Raw genomic sequence first — 17,205 nt, forward strand, 5'->3', positions numbered from 1 at the left:
TAAATAAAATTCAAACAATAACATGAACCTTTAACCACTAACCAGCTTTCCATTCAGGATAACCTCTGAGTTAGAGTCTGCACCCTGGCTGGAAAATAAAATAATATCTCAGCAAACTCATCCAGTTATCAACTTTCTGTATGAAACATAAAACAATAAGGTAAAAGTGTCAAATCAGATGCATTTTCTTTATACATTTAAAGCAAAATTGAATTTCTGTGTCAATTTCTGAGAAATATTTTTAGAAGACATTGTGTTATGAGATAATTTCGAGGACTTTAGTTAGGAGTAACTGTAAATTAAAATAATTTATGGGGACAGGAATAGTTTATGAAATGTTTAGGAAAACTTAGCATTTTCTCTCCTAAAAAGATTAGCCAAAGAGTGAGTAGATTGTGCGTTAAAACATTTACTTCTTATTAGGGCTTAGAGACTGGCAGAAAGAGCTACTTAGTATAATTCAAGAGAATATGGAATACTAAATGCTCTTTACCCCAAGACATGTTATTTTAGTTATAGAGTATGAACGTTTATTAACCTAATTTCAGATATCATACTTTTAAAATGGACGTCTTACTTATCTTACATTTTGCCATGTGCCTCAATGGTAGTTAACCTTTAACTACTAAGCAAGTGTACTTTCAGCTAGACTATGGGGGAATTCACTACATACAATGTTAGCTTCTCTCTGACAGTGTAAGAGACAACAAAATGGTTTCCCAAACTGATATATAAAAGATTTCCAGGTTGATACTGATTAATTCTTTCATTTAGCAACCAATAATGGTTACTAAAGTCATTTAGTTCTGTGAAGGGAAGTAATGGTGTTTCTCATATTTTTAGTCTTTGGTATGGTGGAAAGAGTTAGCTTCTTTGTGTTCTAATATCTGTATCTGTAAAATGAAATCATTCCTATTGTGGTTGTTGTTGGTGTTGGTGATAGTGGTGGAGACTGATGTGATAGTGTTGTATGGTTGTATCTGATTCTTCATGATTCTATTTGAGGTTTTCTTGACTAAGATGCTGGAGTGGTTTGCCATCTTTTTCTCCAACTTATAAATGAGGAAATAAGGTTAAGAGAATTGTCCAAGGTCACATAGCTAGTAATTATTTGAGACCAGGCTTAAATTCAAGTATTCCTGTCGGCAGACCTGCTTCTCTATCCACTACTCCATTTAGCAGTAAATATAAAATTAATGATTAGATTAAATTATCTCTGCAATATTTTCATATTTTAAATTCTAAGATTTTACTCAGGAATGAGTTGAAGAGAAATGGAGAAGGAAATTCTAAGACAACAAACTTTTTAAGAAGCATGTTTTTTTTTTTCATGTTTTATAAGCACCTGGAATTTCATAACTGGAAAGTACCTTAGAAGTCATCTGACCCAAGTCATGCCAAGTCTTCCCTACATTGGCCTATGAAAGTATTCATCTGTCTTCCACTCAAACTTTTTCTAAAGACAAGAAAAAGATTATAGTATAAAGAATAATAATCAATTAAAGCTTGAAGAGACCTTAAAAAGCAATTGAGTACAAACCCTTCATTTTAGACATGAAGGAATAAGCCCAGAAAAGGTAAGTGATTTGCATTGTTTTTCTCAGTTATCAAGAATCTGACTGAGCTGTAACTTCCTTTTGGTAACGTTTACTTGTGTTTTTCTATATCTTTCTTCTGATAAGTCCATCAAAGTCTATCACCTTTAACTTTCAAGTTCTGTTTAAGCATTCTTTTCTTCAGGATTAGTAACCAGTATTGGCTTATTTTGAAATGATGCTTGCATTGCATGTTTTCTGGTTGCCTTGTCAATATTTTTCTAACCATACTATACTTTGGCTAGATTGAAACTTCCTGAGTACTCCATGGATACTGGATGATAAATGCAGGAAAGTTTCTGAGACATTCTTCCCGAGGAAACATTACTGGCAACTAGTTCCTGGCATCACAGTATTCTTTTCCCCAGGTACATCACTGAGAATCAGACCACATTATAATCTACTAGATGAATCAGCAGTATTTCAGTTAAAGGAGAGAAAGCAATTTTATTGTTCTCTCTACATTGACAGCTTTATAGGATTCTTAAAGTCTGATGAGCAGTAAAATTTTCTTCCTTCTCTCTCATCTATAAATGTCAACATTTTTGAGTTTAGCATTAAAAGATATTCTTTATCACATTTAGGGATTCTGTTTATCTTCCTATTGAATTGGAGGCATGTCTAATCACACCTAAATTTTACTGACTTGCTAATAATGAAATAATAACTTTGTGGAAATGCACATGATACAAATGGGAATTAGCACAACTGAGGTTGCTATAAAGCAATCAGTGTTGCCAAACATTCACCTTTAAGGATGATTGAATAGGCATAGTCTTCAGAAAAGTGTTAGATTAACTATATTTAGGTACTAGAATACAAAGCAGATAGAACACTGGACTTTGAGACAGAAAGTCCTGAGTTCAAGTTTCCCCTAGACATTTACAAATTGTGTGACCCTGGGCAAGTTACTTGACACCTGTTTGTCTTGGAATTTTAATCTATAAAATGATATAATAATAGCAAACCTTCCCAGGGTGAGGATCAAATGAGATAATATTTATATAGCACTTTACAAACCTTAAAATTTTATGTTATTAAAATACTAGTTATTATTGTTTTGGTTATGATTATGATTATGATTAGATGGAGTACCTAATTTAGAGGCAAGAAGATCTGGTTTCTAATTCTTGGTTCTTAGTTGGTTCTTGTCCTTTATTTTTATCAAAGAAGACCAAAATGACATCACCATGTTTGAGACAAACTACAGTATGTCTGACTGTGGCTGAACAGACCAATGAAAGTTTGGAATGCTCACAAACAGTCCATGTGAACATTTGGAATGGGTACTCTAAACTTATAAATGCCACATTTCCTTTGAGTTACTTCAATTCTGCCTTCCTCATAGAATGCAGCACCCTCACTGATTGAAGGTACACCATGCTGGGCAGTTCTGTGTCAGTGTCTCCCATGCTGTACAATCAATTCTAAAGTCCTTCAATGAGAACCTTCAGTATTGCTTCTTCTGACCCCTTGTGAACGCTTACCCTATATGAGTTATCTATAAAATAGTTTTTTGGGGAAGTGTACATCTGCATTTTAACAATGTGTCCAGGCCATTGAAGTTGCATTCTCTGTAGTAATGTTGGAACGTTAGGCAGTTTAGGTCAAAAAAGGACCTCATTCTCCTGCCAGGTGATCTTCAGAATCTTCCTAAGCAAATTTAAATGGAAGTTATTCTGTTTCCTGACATGATGATGGTAGACTGTCCAGGTTTCACAGGCATATGGCAATGGCAATGACATCAACACATTGGCTCTGTAGTCCTTCAATTGGATAATCAGTCTAATACCTCTTCTCTCCCACACTTTCTTTTGGAGACCCAAATACCAAACTAGCCCTGGAAATGCAAGTGTACTTCCTTGGAAAGGACACTGCCAAGATAAGTTAACTTGTCCACAGTACTGAAAACTTCTCCATATACTGTAATCAATTGTTTCAAGTGTTGATAGTGTGGTGCTGGCTGATGGAGCACCATTTTTCTTGGTGTTAATTGTTAGACAAAAATTAGCACAAGCAGCAGAACGTCAATCCATACTTTGTTTCATTTCAGCTTCAGAGGCTTAATTGAGTGTACAATCATCTGCAAACAGAAGATCATACACCAACACTTCCTCCACTTTAGTCTTGACTTGAAGCTTTTTCAAGTTGAAGACTTTGCCTTTGGTGCTATAGCTGACCTTGAGGCTGTATTCATCCTCAGGGAAGGTATTTGATAGCATAGCTGAAAATATCATGCTAAAAAGTATGGGAGCAAGGAGACATCCTTGTTTCACTCCACTGGACTGGGAAATCTTGAGGGCATCATCCACTATCCAGAACCTGAGCAAGCAGGCCATCATGAAATTGACATACAATACTGATGAACTTCTCCAGGCAACCAAATTTTGACACAATTTTCCATAAACCCTCCTAAATGGCCATTTCAAAGGCCTTGGTCAGATGTTGTATAGAAACCTCTGTTCTATTCCTGACATTTTCCCTAATATTGAGCAGAAAACACCATATTGAATGTTCCTTGAATCTTTCTGAAACCACACTGGCTCTAAGGGTGGTGACCATCTTCCAGCAAAAGGAATAGCCTATTGACAAGGACTCTGGCAAGAATCTTACCAACAATGACTAAAAGAGAAATACCCCTGTGATTGTCACAGGACAATCTATTTCTTTTCCCTTTATAGAGATGGACTAGGGTGGCAACCTTGAATTCTTGGGATATAATCTCTTTATGTCATACACCCAAGAAAATTTCAGTCTGTTTTTGGATGAGCAATGGACCTCTGACCTTGTATATATGAACTGGAATAGAATACGCACCAGTTGCTTTGCCACTTTAAAGGAGCCTAATGGCATTCAAAACCTCTTCTTCAGATGGAACTTCAGCTAAGGATTGATTGACATCAACTTGAGGTAAATGGTCAATGGCTTCTGCATTGATTGATGATGGTTTGTTAAGAACACTAGGGAAGTGCTCAGCTCACCTCTCCAGGATCACGTCCCTAATGGTAATCAATGTGGATTTATCAGCACTGAGTAGATAAGATGCACCAAATGTCTTTCATCCATAAATAGCCCTCAGGGCACCATAAATGTATTTTGGTTCATTACTGTCCTCATAAAATCAAATTTTCATCTGCCTTCTTAGTGAGCCAAAAGTCTTTGTTTTTAATGTAGTTAAATGCTGCCTTCTTAGAAATGGATGAACTATCAAGCTGTTAAATCCTTGTTTTTCATTTAGCAGCTTTTGTATTTCCCTAGGATTTTCATCAAACCAGTCTTGGTGTTTGCGAGTTCTGGAACAGATGAGCAAACGTAGAACTGTACACCAGATCTCTGAAAGCTACCCACTCCTTTTCTGCTGTACTGCTACCAACTGTATGTTGGCTCAATTTTCCCTCCAAGTTAGCAAAAAACTGTTCCTGCTCAGAAAGACACTTTAATCTCTTGACATTAATTCTTCTAGGATTCATTTTGCCTTGAGGCCACCACTTTGGTTGAATATGAATATTTAGCATTGAAAGGATGAGTCTGTGATCAGTCCGGCACTCTACACCACACATTGCCTTTGTCACTCTCACATACTGTCTGTCCCTTCTCACAATAACATAGTCTACAGATACCAATATTTGCTACAAAAGTACATCCAAGAAGTTTTTTTTTTTTTTTTTGCATTTAGGTAAGTGGAAGACAGTGTTTGTTATGAGGTCATGAGATGTACAAGTCTTTAGTAGAAGGTGACCATTGCTGTTGCTATTTCCAACTCCATTCTTCCCTGCCATGTCTGATAATCTGAGCCTACTCTAGCATTAAAATCATCCAGAATTATAAGCTTGTCCTCTTTTGGTACATTGATGATAAGGGTCTCCAGGTCTTCATAAAATTTTTCTTTAATTTCATCAGTGTTTGTTATAGTGGGAGCATAGTCACTGATAATGGTGGGACATGACATTTTCCTGGAAGTGATAATCTCTCCAATTTGTTGACTAGATTAGTTTTGATTGCAAAACCTACCCCAGCTTCATGGTATTCCCTTGCACTGCAGCCACTACAGAAAAATGTGTATCCAGCTCCAATTTCAGTAAACTGTCCTTCATTTGTCAGTCTTGTTTCACTAAGGACTATTTGGATACCATATTTCCTGAGTTTTCTTGCCACAAGAACTGTTCATCTTTCAGGTTTATTAGATCATGTGTTATCTATGAGTGTGAACATGTTCCATGCACTGATGGTGAGTGGAATCTTCATTAAAGAAGTTTTTGTAGATTTCTTTTGTGTTTTGACTATACTGTATGCTGTAATCAGGTCAGTATTGTGCCAGACGATTTTTAGGGCACCTTTACTAGGCCCTTCCTCACATCAGGAGGTAAGCACTGGGATTCTTAAAAGGGATGCTCAGTCACCCTGGGTGCTGCTACTTTCAATGGAGAAAGGACCCTATGCCCTGGGCCACCTGTGTATAGAGTTGTGACTATTGCTTCCAGTGTATGCATACCTGCTGCTTTGTCACTTGCCTATCTCCACAGGACTTTAAGGAATGGTCATGAGTGATGTATTTTGTTGTGTGCATAAATTTGATTTAAGTGAGGTAGAGCTGCATGAAATCAATTGCCGCATTCTCTCTTCCAAAGTCATCATGATCCAGCATAGCAAGACAGAGTTAAGACAACTTGTGATGGCTTTGGATGTGGTGTATCACCGTGGCATCTTCAATGTTGAACCAAGTTCTAAGTGCTCCACAGCACCTGTTTTAGCTGACTTCTTGGCCATTAAAGTGAATTGTTCTCCTCCACTCAGTGCACCGGTGGAAGACTTCATATGCTTGGGCTAGACACCCCCCCCCATTATTCACTGATGACTTTGAGACTCCCTGGGTTACCCTCAACTTGGTTTAGCTCACCTGCCAAAAGGGTTTACTGGAGCATGGCTGTCCATGCTACAACTTCTTGGAGTCACAGGTGAGAGTTAAGTGTCTCAGGTGAACATCAAAGGTGGAAAGCAGCCCTAAAGAGGGCAACCCTCACACCAAGGTATTAGTCTTCCTTATGAAGTACAATATTAATATTTGTGTAACCTCTGTGTAAAGGGAGTCATTGATACTTTTCTGGGTCCCTAGAAACTCATCAGTAATACAAATTTGACTGGTGCCTTTGGGTCTGGGAATATCTTGACAGAACTCAAACATTTGACCCTGAGCATCATGAAACATACTGTAATTTTTATCTGAGACTCACAAAATGCTTTAGTTAACCTAATCCTTTTGCTGTATCTTCAAAATTCCTTCTTCCTCCCAAAACTGCTTACCCCCCTCTCCAGATGCAGCTGGAACTGTGAGATAGTTAACTTCACTTCACCTAAGCCCATGGGCACATGACTCCCCTATGCCACAGGAAACATGTTAGACATAAAGCAGACCCTAACCCTCTTCCATCTTTTATTAGTCTCCTATCTATACTATGCCACATATTTCTGCTTCTATTTCTGCTTCTGTACCCTGCTTGCTGACAATACGCCCCCTCAAAATACAATAAAACCTTGCTCATTCTGTTCTCTGGGTTGTTAGATTTGGGCTTAGCTCCTAACAACCCCTGGGAAAATATACTCCAATTCAAATTCAACTGATGTCTGTTTCTCACATCTGTCCTAGGGTACAGCTTTGAACACACCCTATAGTTCTTTCTTTCTCATTCTACCTCCAAAGCTAATTGTGTAAATATAGACAAAGTTATCTTGCTAATTCCCAATCTTATCTATAAAATGAGCATGATACTACCTTTAGTATCTACCTCCAAGTTTGGTATTGAACAGAAGAAAGTTCAGAAAAATCACAGATGAGTAGAACAATTTTGAAAGCAAAATATTGATTCGCCAAATCCTATACTTTTTTTTTTTATTCAAGCTTAAAACGTGGAAAGATTTGAATATCAAATAATCCACAATATTTATTATTTGTACTCTGTATATATACACACTGGGTTCTGATGATGTTTGTCTTTCATTTTAGATGAAGAGCATGACATCAGGGAGGTGATGCCATGATAAGCATGTGAATTGGATTTGAGTGAGGGGGTATAGTGCCAAGTCACCAGCCTTACGTACTCCTCCAGAGCCATCTGGGTCCAGTGGCCAGATATAAAGCAGGATGATTGGAGATGGCCCTGAATTCAAAGCAATCAGAATTAAGTGACTTTCCCAAGGTCACACTGCTAATAAACTAATTTGAACTCTCGTCCTCTTGACTTCACAGCACTCTACTGATTGAGCATCTAGCTGGATGCTGGAAATACAAAGAGAAAAAACATAGGAATCCTCTGCATTCACTGAACTAAATTCTATTGGAGCAATGCAATATATATATCATAGAAGAATAGATTTGGATTTTTAATTTTATTGGTAAAAGAAATTAACATATGACAAAAACTCTAATATTAATCAATCAGTTGACATATTTTTAGTACTGATACAAATCCTGGAAAAAAGAAGGCTTAGAGGGAATATAAAAACTATCTTTATATTTTTGAATAGCTGAAATATATTTTTTTGTATCACTTAACCAATAAATGCCAATTTCCTTTTACCAAAATTATTATTCCTTTTAAATATTTATTGGGAAAGTATAGCAAATTAAAAGAAAGAAAGAAAAAGAGAAAGTATAACAATGACAGAATTATAAAATCTCTCCAAAACCCTACACTAGGTAACTCTCTGCCCCTAAAAGACTGGATTGTAGTTTAAAAGGGCAACTGCCAAGCATTTATACCAACAAATAGATTTCTGGATGTGACAAAGTCAGTGGATGAATAGCTTTCAGTTGCTAGGATGACTCATCATTAGGCTAAGTTAAATCTGCTTCAGAGGTCTGGATCCTCACCTGAATTCAACTGCTGTAGCTCTAGTAGATTTGATACAGATCCCATCTAGTTTCACATCTGGAGATTTTCTGAACTGGTATAGTTTATATAGTAGTAACTCAGTCTATTGTATAACTGAAATTCAGATTTAGCAAAAGGGGTAAAAGGGAATAAACATCTATTTATATAACAACAATATGTGACCGTGTTAAATGATTTATGCATATTATCTTATGGGATCTTCACAATAACCCTGAAAAATAGGCATTGCTACTATACTCATTTTACCATTGAGGTAACTGAGGGAAACAGATTAAGTGACTTGTCCAGGGTCATAAAGCCAATACAGTAAGAAAGGGAACTCAGGTTTTTTTGATTGCAGGTCCAAGATTCTAACACTGTGCCACCTAGTTACTTGCAATAGAACAGAGGTAGGGGGCAACCAGGTAGTACTGAGGATAGAGTACCAGCCCTGGAGTTAGGAGGACCTGAGTTCTTATGACCCTGGGCAAGTCTCTAACCCTGATTACTTACCCCATCAAAAATTATATACATATATATATATATATATATGTATATGTAATATATACATAAATATGTGTATATATATATATATTTATGGTAAAGGTAGAAACATCAACAAACAACAATATCTGAGGAAATCAGAAGAGAGAGAGAGAGAGAGAATCCAATGCACAAAAATAGCCTTTGAAAAGACAAAGAAGTGAAAGATTTGGGCAGCTTGGATGCATGGTGGATAGAGCACTGATCTTGGAGTGAGGAGGACCTGAGTTCAAATTCAACCTCAGAAATTTGATTACTTACTAACTGTGTGAACTTGAACAAGTCACTTGACCCCATTGTCTTACAAAAATACAAAAACAAAGAAAAAAGTGAGAGATGGAATGTCAAAGACATTAGGAATAACAAGATGTCAGTTGGTTGCAGTATAGAATGTTAGAAGATGTGATTATATAATTAGATTCAGAAAGAAAAAGGTTTTAAAAGTAAGAAATCATTGTATCTTATACTAAAAGTAATAAGAAACTTCTCAAGGTCCTTGACTAAGAGGTTATGGGGAATTATGATGAACATGAACAAAAGTAGGAATGCACATTGTGGGTTAAACAGTCTGATTTTAACTTAATTTAACTGATTTAACTTAGTAAGCTCATGTTAGACAGTGATAACCAATAAAGCTGAGGGAAAATGGAGTCATATTTATTTTCTGTCCAATCACCTATAGGTATAAACAATATTATACAGTTTTAGATAGGTACTAAGAGTCTGAAGAGAGTTTTAGAAGTCATCATTCAATTGGCCGTGTTGTCTTGCCCATGTAATATATTCTTGCCCTTTTCAGTCTGTCATCCAGACAAAAATGCCACTAGCTTGATATTCAATCCCTATTTTGTCTGCCGTCTTACACTCTCAAGGAGATAATGTCATTTTACCATCAGGACAGTCATGCTTCCTTCGATTGAACTTTGAATGTGGAGCTTACTGATATCTTGCTCTTAGACCAAAATACAAATTGGAAGCTGAAAAGGCATCCCAATAAACAAATCTGTGCAAAACAATCTGTGCTTCACAAATCTTCCCAAAGCAAAGACGTGCTTAGAAGCCAAATCTTCACCTTGCCAGGAATAACTGAAGTTTGCTAGACCAGAGACTTCCAGGTCAGGTCAATAGAGACATAATATGGGCTTTCTGTTACTCTGACACACTTCTTTATTCTATACTTGTGACCAAGAGATGTGGGAAACAGCTTTAAAATTCTATTCTACAAGTGAAGGTGCAAAGAGAAAAAAAAGATATATCTACCTCTATATGTCTAACTGAAAGTCATTAACAGTCAGGCAGAGAAAGGGACACATCCATATAAACTCCAGTTTAACTAAGCTTATAGAATCATGTCTGTCTCTCCACAATAACTGTAGCACTTTTCTTTGGAGATCACATTTCTTTTACACAATTTGTGGGTATATTTGTGTATGTGTCTATCTATCTATCTATCTCTATATCTATCTACCTATCATCTATATATCTATATATAATATATGTATATCTTTACACAGTACATATGGACATATACATGTGCACATGCATATATATGTGTTCATATACATACACACCTACAGACATACAGACATATATGAAATTAGATAAAAGTGATAGGTTTTCTCCTCCTTTAGAATGTGAACTGCTCTCTGTGGTGGTAAAGAGTTGGGAATCAAGGAGATGTCCATCAATTGGGGAATGAATAAACAAACTGTGGTATATGTATGTGATGGAACACTATTGTTCTATTAGAAACAAGGAGGGATGGGAATTCAGGGAAGCCTGGAAAGACTTGATGAGTGAGATGAGCAGAACTAGAAGAATATTATACACCCTAACAGCAACAAGAAGCTGATGACCAACCTTAATCGACTTGCCATCAGGGCAATAATCAGGGACATTTTTAGGGTATCTGTGATGGAGAATAACATCTGTATTCAGAGAAAGTACTGTGGAGTTTACATAAAGACCAAATATCATAATTTTGCTATCTCTAATATTTTATTTTTTTCCTCAAGGATATGCTTTATCTCTCAACACATTCAATTTTGATCAATGCATATCATGGAAACAATGCAAAGATTATCAGATTGCCTTTTGTTGGGGGAAGGTGGGGATTGTAAAATTCAAAACCTTATCAAAAATGATTGGTGGCAACTACTATTGTAGATAATTAATTGGAAAACAAATAAAATATTTATTTAATTTAAAAAAAAAAGAACGTGAGCTGCTCCAGAACAAGGACTCTGTTTTAGTCTTTCTCTGTATCAGAGCTTGGTACCATGATTCCCTCCCTCACTTACGTCCAATTCATTTTCAAGTCATGGCAATCACCTCCCTGATGTCAGTCCTCTTCAAGAATGAAGGACAAACAACAGGAAAAAAACAGCAACAACAACCAAGCAGTTGCTTGTTGGTGATTGGATAAATTACTTTTATAAAAATAACAGATTTCATTGTACAATTGTTAGGTTAAAAAAAAGAACTTTTAGAAATAGTATGTTGTAATGGATAAGAAGCCAGCTGGAACACTTTAAATACAGTTCTATCTCAGATTCACACTGGCTTTGAGATTATAGACAAGACAACCTCTCAGTATCTCAGCAAACTCTCTAAGAATTTAATTTGCAGCATAATTATTGATCTGTTTGGTTATCTCCCTATAATTAATTATCTGTGCTATTCTATGTGTTCTATTTGATGTATCTTACAAAATGACCCTGAGAAGTAGTCCATATGTATTACCTGACTGCTAAAGAAATCCATGACCCCAAAGTTTAAGAACCCCAGTTTAAAAGGGTTTAGATTATTCCTGGTTTAGATTATTCATTTACTTTTGCATACAACTGCTAACTTCTTAAAGGACTTTGACAGTTTTTAGCTTGTGTTATCCTCCCAGACATCCTTGTTTGTGAGGTAAAGGTGATAAGTATTTTGTCTATTGAAAGGTTCAGAGAAAATTTTAGTTTCCTGAGTATTATAATTGAAGCTGGAACTTGGATTTCCTTATTCTTTGACTCAGCTACATTCTACTGGAGCATATTGGGTACTAATTACACTCTTTTAAAATAAAATTCAATGCTAGTGTTAATAGTATACTAATGATATTTTTGGTTCCCAACATTTGTAAGGTTGTGTTTGTTAAATCTGTGGCAAAAGAAGAAAACTTAGGTAATGCTTCTTAGTATTAAGGTTTTAACATTACAATAGGCTATGAAAGAATTACTTACTTTTAAGCTTATCTTAGATGATGGATATCACTTCTATAAAAGTGCCTAAATAAGTTACTTCTATTTACACTTTTTCTAAATGCCTTTGAGTCATGAGATTGTTTGGGGCCAATTGTCTATTTTTAAAGAACTACTTGGATTTTTATTGATTTTCAGCAGCTTTCTGTAAGCCAGCACACTTTAGAGACTTTGACTTCAAGTAAAAGGTATGAATTAGGACAGAAGTCTAGTTAAATGGAGTGTCTTTTGTTATTATAGTAGTCAGATAAGCTAGTCTAGTAAATGATTGAACTTTTGGCATGTCCAATCAAAAAATAGATGGTGGTGGTCTCATATGTTACCACATATATTGTGTATTTACTAGAACTCTGAATGTTATTTTTTAAAACCATATCATCATTTTATTTAAAGAACAATTGGACAAAAGCAGGATTGGTTTTCTTAAGAGGCCACAAGATGAGCAAATCTTTTCCTAGGTAGCAATTGGAGGAGATCAGTTTATTGCAAGCAGAGTATAGAAACTAGGAGAATGTCTAGTTCACCATAGTTCTAACTGAAACCATAGGAGTGATGCTTCCTCATTACCCCTTTTGAGAAGTAAGAAGATGAGACTTATAATAGGAGAAACAGGATAGCTGAGAGAGAGAAGGATCCAGGTCGTGGTTTCTTAAGACTTATTAAACTCCAAAGGAGCCCAATGCCTGTTCTCAATTACCTACTTCAAATGGGTACACTCCTTCAATAGCTTGTCAAACTCCTTACTGACCTTGTACCAAGTACTCAAGACCAGTACCAGTAAAATTTCTCCATGTCTTTCTCCTCTAGGTGAATGGCCCCATCCAGGCTATCCCTAATGAGGCAATGGACCTCTTCCTTCTCAGCTGTGAAAATTTCTGACAAAATTTACAGCTCCTCCATTCTTACCTTCAAAAATCACAGCACTTGATCTCCCAGTAGTGGGCATTTATTTGATCCAACTCTGTGTTTTTATCTGGTGTTCCCACAAAAGCCAATCTAGCAGGGAGAATAGATGGAATTTTGCTTTTCAAGAAGCACTGACTGTTCCTTCTGAAGTTTCTTGGTCTTCTGGTTTTCCAGCTTCTCACATGTCAGCACAACTTTCAGCTGTTTTTCTGCTGCTTTCAATGATTCACTGTAAGAAAGTGAACTAGGATATTTGAAGCAGAACAGAGAGAGACAGTTCTTTGGGTGTTCCTCAGATTTTGGCTGGAGACTCTCCTTCATTCTCACAAAATTCTCTAAAGGGAGTATCAGTTCTATCAAGTCTGACTTCTCCAGGACCAGAAAGATGGCACTTCTTTCTTTTGACTTGGATCCAAAAGTCCGATCAGTTCATTTATTGGTAACTTCTTTTTCAAGGGATTCATGAAACTTCTTATCCTCTGGGTTCATATTTGTGTCCTGCATCTTCACATGGTAGTTCAGAACCATTTCCTGTACAAGTCAACAGAATCTCTTTCATCAACCATACTACCTTTTGGAACCACACCTCCTTCCATGCCTCAGTTTGTTTTTCTTCAAGGGTGGTACTTAAACCACTGTCATCCATGTATTGGGACAGAGTTAGCAGTAGCTTGCTTAAATAAGGTTTCTTCAAGAGGTCTTCTACAGTCATGTTAAAGAGTGACAACTGTTTGCTTTGCTCTTGCTGGAGTAATTCTATATTCTCTACAAGCAAGCAGAAATCACCTGTTGACATCTCCATGGGACACTCTAGTTGATTTGACTCAAGCTCTTGATGTCTGGGTTGGGGAGGGTACTTTTTTCCCAGGCTTAGCTCTACAATTGTTATAGAGATTGATTAACTGTGACTTTGATCCCAGCTAAAAATCATGCACCTCAGACACAAAATCTTTTGGGCTTTGCTGCTGAGGCAACAAATGGGGTCAGTTCTAGAAGGCAGTGTCTCCCCCCAAATCCTCCCAACCTCTCCCACATCTCACTTTGCCACTCCTAAAAAGCACAAAGTAAGACCTTCCCTGACTCTCTTCCAATCACGTAGGTTCTGAAGAAGGCCTACGGAACCCAAGGAGAGTAAACCTGAGGAGATAAAGTGTGCCAACTACACCCCAAATCTGAACAATTTATCAAATAAGTTTATTCTGGCAATGTCAGAGGCTGAAAATTGATCCTTTATGCCACAATAATATCCAATAATCACTTTCATTGAGAACCAATTCTGAACCTAGCAGTGAATCAAAGACTATAAGAGTAAAAGATATAGTTGCCACAATGTCCATGCATTGCTATTTATTTTATTTATTTTTTTCTTTTAGGAATGGTACAACTTTAGGTTCTCAAGGCAAGACCTAATAAGTTGAAATTAGGTATAAAATAATGGTACCAATTCAGCAATCTTGATTACCCTGTTCTTGTTATTTTTCTAAGTGTTCAATTCTTCCATTATCATTATCATTATCATCATTATTATTATTATTATCATTATCACTATTATTATAAGCATTAATCTGTACCCTGCAATGGAGATGAGTTTTTCCTCCTCATCATTCTTCCTTCAAGACTCTACTCAAAGATGTAATTGCTTTGAAATTTTATCAATTGTCCAGTTCCATCTCTTCCTTGCCTTTCAAAGGAAATTTGCATTTTTCAAGTCCAGAGTCATAATACTTAACTCAACAAATATCTATGGTCCATTTTGCCCTGCTTTTTCTGTTAAATCTAACTAGTTTCATTTCAGTTCAGAGGACAATGCCCTTTCTTAAGCAACAAGGACAATGTATTTCTCTGCAAGTGGAAGAGGTTAAGTGAGGAGAAATGGGTTTTCTTTGTGCTTCAGATGTGACTGAATATGCAATAAGCTCAGTTTAAGGACTTAACTGAAGTCTGATTTGGAACTAGTATTCTGGACTTATTTGGAGTTTGTTCCCCTATATAGAATGTATTTTATTGAGTTTGAGGTTGATTAGGAAGACACTGATCAACTGAGTACATGAAAATACTCAAATTTGCAAGCTTTCAAATCTTAGTGTCCCAGATTCAATTCAAAGGAATTGAGACTTTAAGCACCCAAGTTTGCATATAGTTTGGACCAAATGACTGTTTCTAAAGAAACTACTTGGAATTGTATTGATTTTCAGCAACTCCCATATGCTAGTATCCCTTGGGGACTTTGACATCAAGCAATGGGATGTGTTAGGAGAGAAGTATACTTAAATGGATTGTCTTTTGCTATTATTGTTGTCAGAAAACCAAGGTTGGTCAGGAAAAACAAATAGGTTTTACTGAAGCAAGGGACACAATCCCAAATATGGATTGCTTGGTGTCTTTTTTCCTGCTCATTTTTTAACATGGACAAATGAAAGAGAAAAAGAACTTAAAAGCAGAGAAATTGGTTGAGAAATTCAAGATGTTTTCCTTGAAACAACAGATAAACTCAAATTTTGAGGTGTGCTTTCCTCTTCTTGAGGACTCTCTTAGGCTTCTTATAGAGAAATTTTAGTAGGTCTTGAATGTATCACTAAATTACAAAATAATATCATATGATTTTAGGTCTAAACCTTGAAGGGGTCACAGTAAGTCATCTAATCTAACCCTTTCTTTAAAAATGAGGAAATCAGGGTCAAGGGATATTAAGTGTTTTGCCAAAGTTCATGCAGATATTAATTGTCAAGTCAACTGGAGAGTCCCATGGAGGAGAAGTCATCAGGAGATTTCTACTTGCCTGTAGAGAATATAGAATTACTCCAGCAACAGCATCGCAAACAGCTGTCACTCTTTAACATGACTGTAGAAGAACTCTTGAGGAATCCTCATTTTAACAAGCTACTGCTGAATCTGTCCCAATACATGGATGAGAATGGTTTAAGTACCACCCTTGCAGAAAAACAAACTGAAGCATGGAAGGAGGTCTGCCCAAAAGGCAGCAAGGTTGATGACCAAATTGTACAGGAAATGGTTCTGAACTACCATGTGAAAATGGAGCATTTAAACTAGGTCTTCTGGCTCCAGAGTCATCGTCATCATCATCATCATCATCATCATCATCATCATCATCATCATCATCATCATCTTGTTATTTAGTAGTTATCATTGTTATTTAAATAATTATTATTATCATTATTATTAAGGATCCAGTACTCTTAAACAATGGTAACCAGTAATCATCAAAAATAGATTAAATCATTATAAAAGAGACATACATCGTGCATTGTGGAAAGATTTTCATTTAATCATTGAAAGGGAAAAAAGACAACACAGAAAGAGGTAAATATCACTTATGAAAATTAAATACAACATAATTTTCTTCATTAACATCACTGAATAAACAAGGCAGTGTCACATGTTGATGGTAATGTAAACATATGCACACATATTTTATGTATATGTATATGTACAAATGATTATGTGAAACATTAATTTAATTACCAATAGTGTAATAGGAATTCCCAGGATTTACATTATTGTGATTATTTTTTCCTTTAATGATCCAAGTTAGATATTCTAGTGTGAGGCCAATAAATCACCATCATCTCATTTCTTATTCTTTAAGGAAACAAAATTCTTGCAAGATATAACTATGAAATTGTATGTTTTATATATTGAAATTATTATTTTTGAGCCTAAGACTTGAAAAATCAATTAACAAGTTATTGACACCAACCAATATGTATTAAATTCTACTAGGATAAACAATTCAATTTTTCAAGGTGATATTAATTTTTAAAAATTAAAGAACCTAAGGGTTTCTGTGACAAAGTTTTTCCCTCCATTTATGAAATTTCTGGAGTCTACTCTTACAATTCTTTGTTTTCATTTCTGCTCATATATTTTCCCTCTACTGTTCATTCCTTTATAAGTTATTAAAATAAAGGAATATAGTTTTGTATTCATAGAATAGAAATCTCCATGATCACAATTGATATCTATGTACCGCTTTAGAGTCTGCAGAGAACTTTATGTCAATTACCTTATTTAAGGCTGACAATAGCC

The 17,205-nt window shown here is 35.9% G+C and overlaps 1 pseudogene; it reads right to left on the reverse strand.

The window, feature by feature from the left end:
- Nucleotides 1-12,901: 12,901 nt before the first annotated feature.
- On the reverse strand, nucleotides 12,902-13,954 carry LOC141521384 (HAUS augmin-like complex subunit 4 pseudogene; annotated as a pseudogene).
- Nucleotides 13,955-17,205: the final 3,251 nt, after the last annotated feature.

This window comes from Macrotis lagotis, chromosome 1 (assembly GCF_037893015.1).
Source record: "Macrotis lagotis isolate mMagLag1 chromosome 1, bilby.v1.9.chrom.fasta, whole genome shotgun sequence".
In the NCBI taxonomy this organism is placed as follows: domain Eukaryota; kingdom Metazoa; phylum Chordata; class Mammalia; order Peramelemorphia; family Peramelidae; genus Macrotis; species Macrotis lagotis.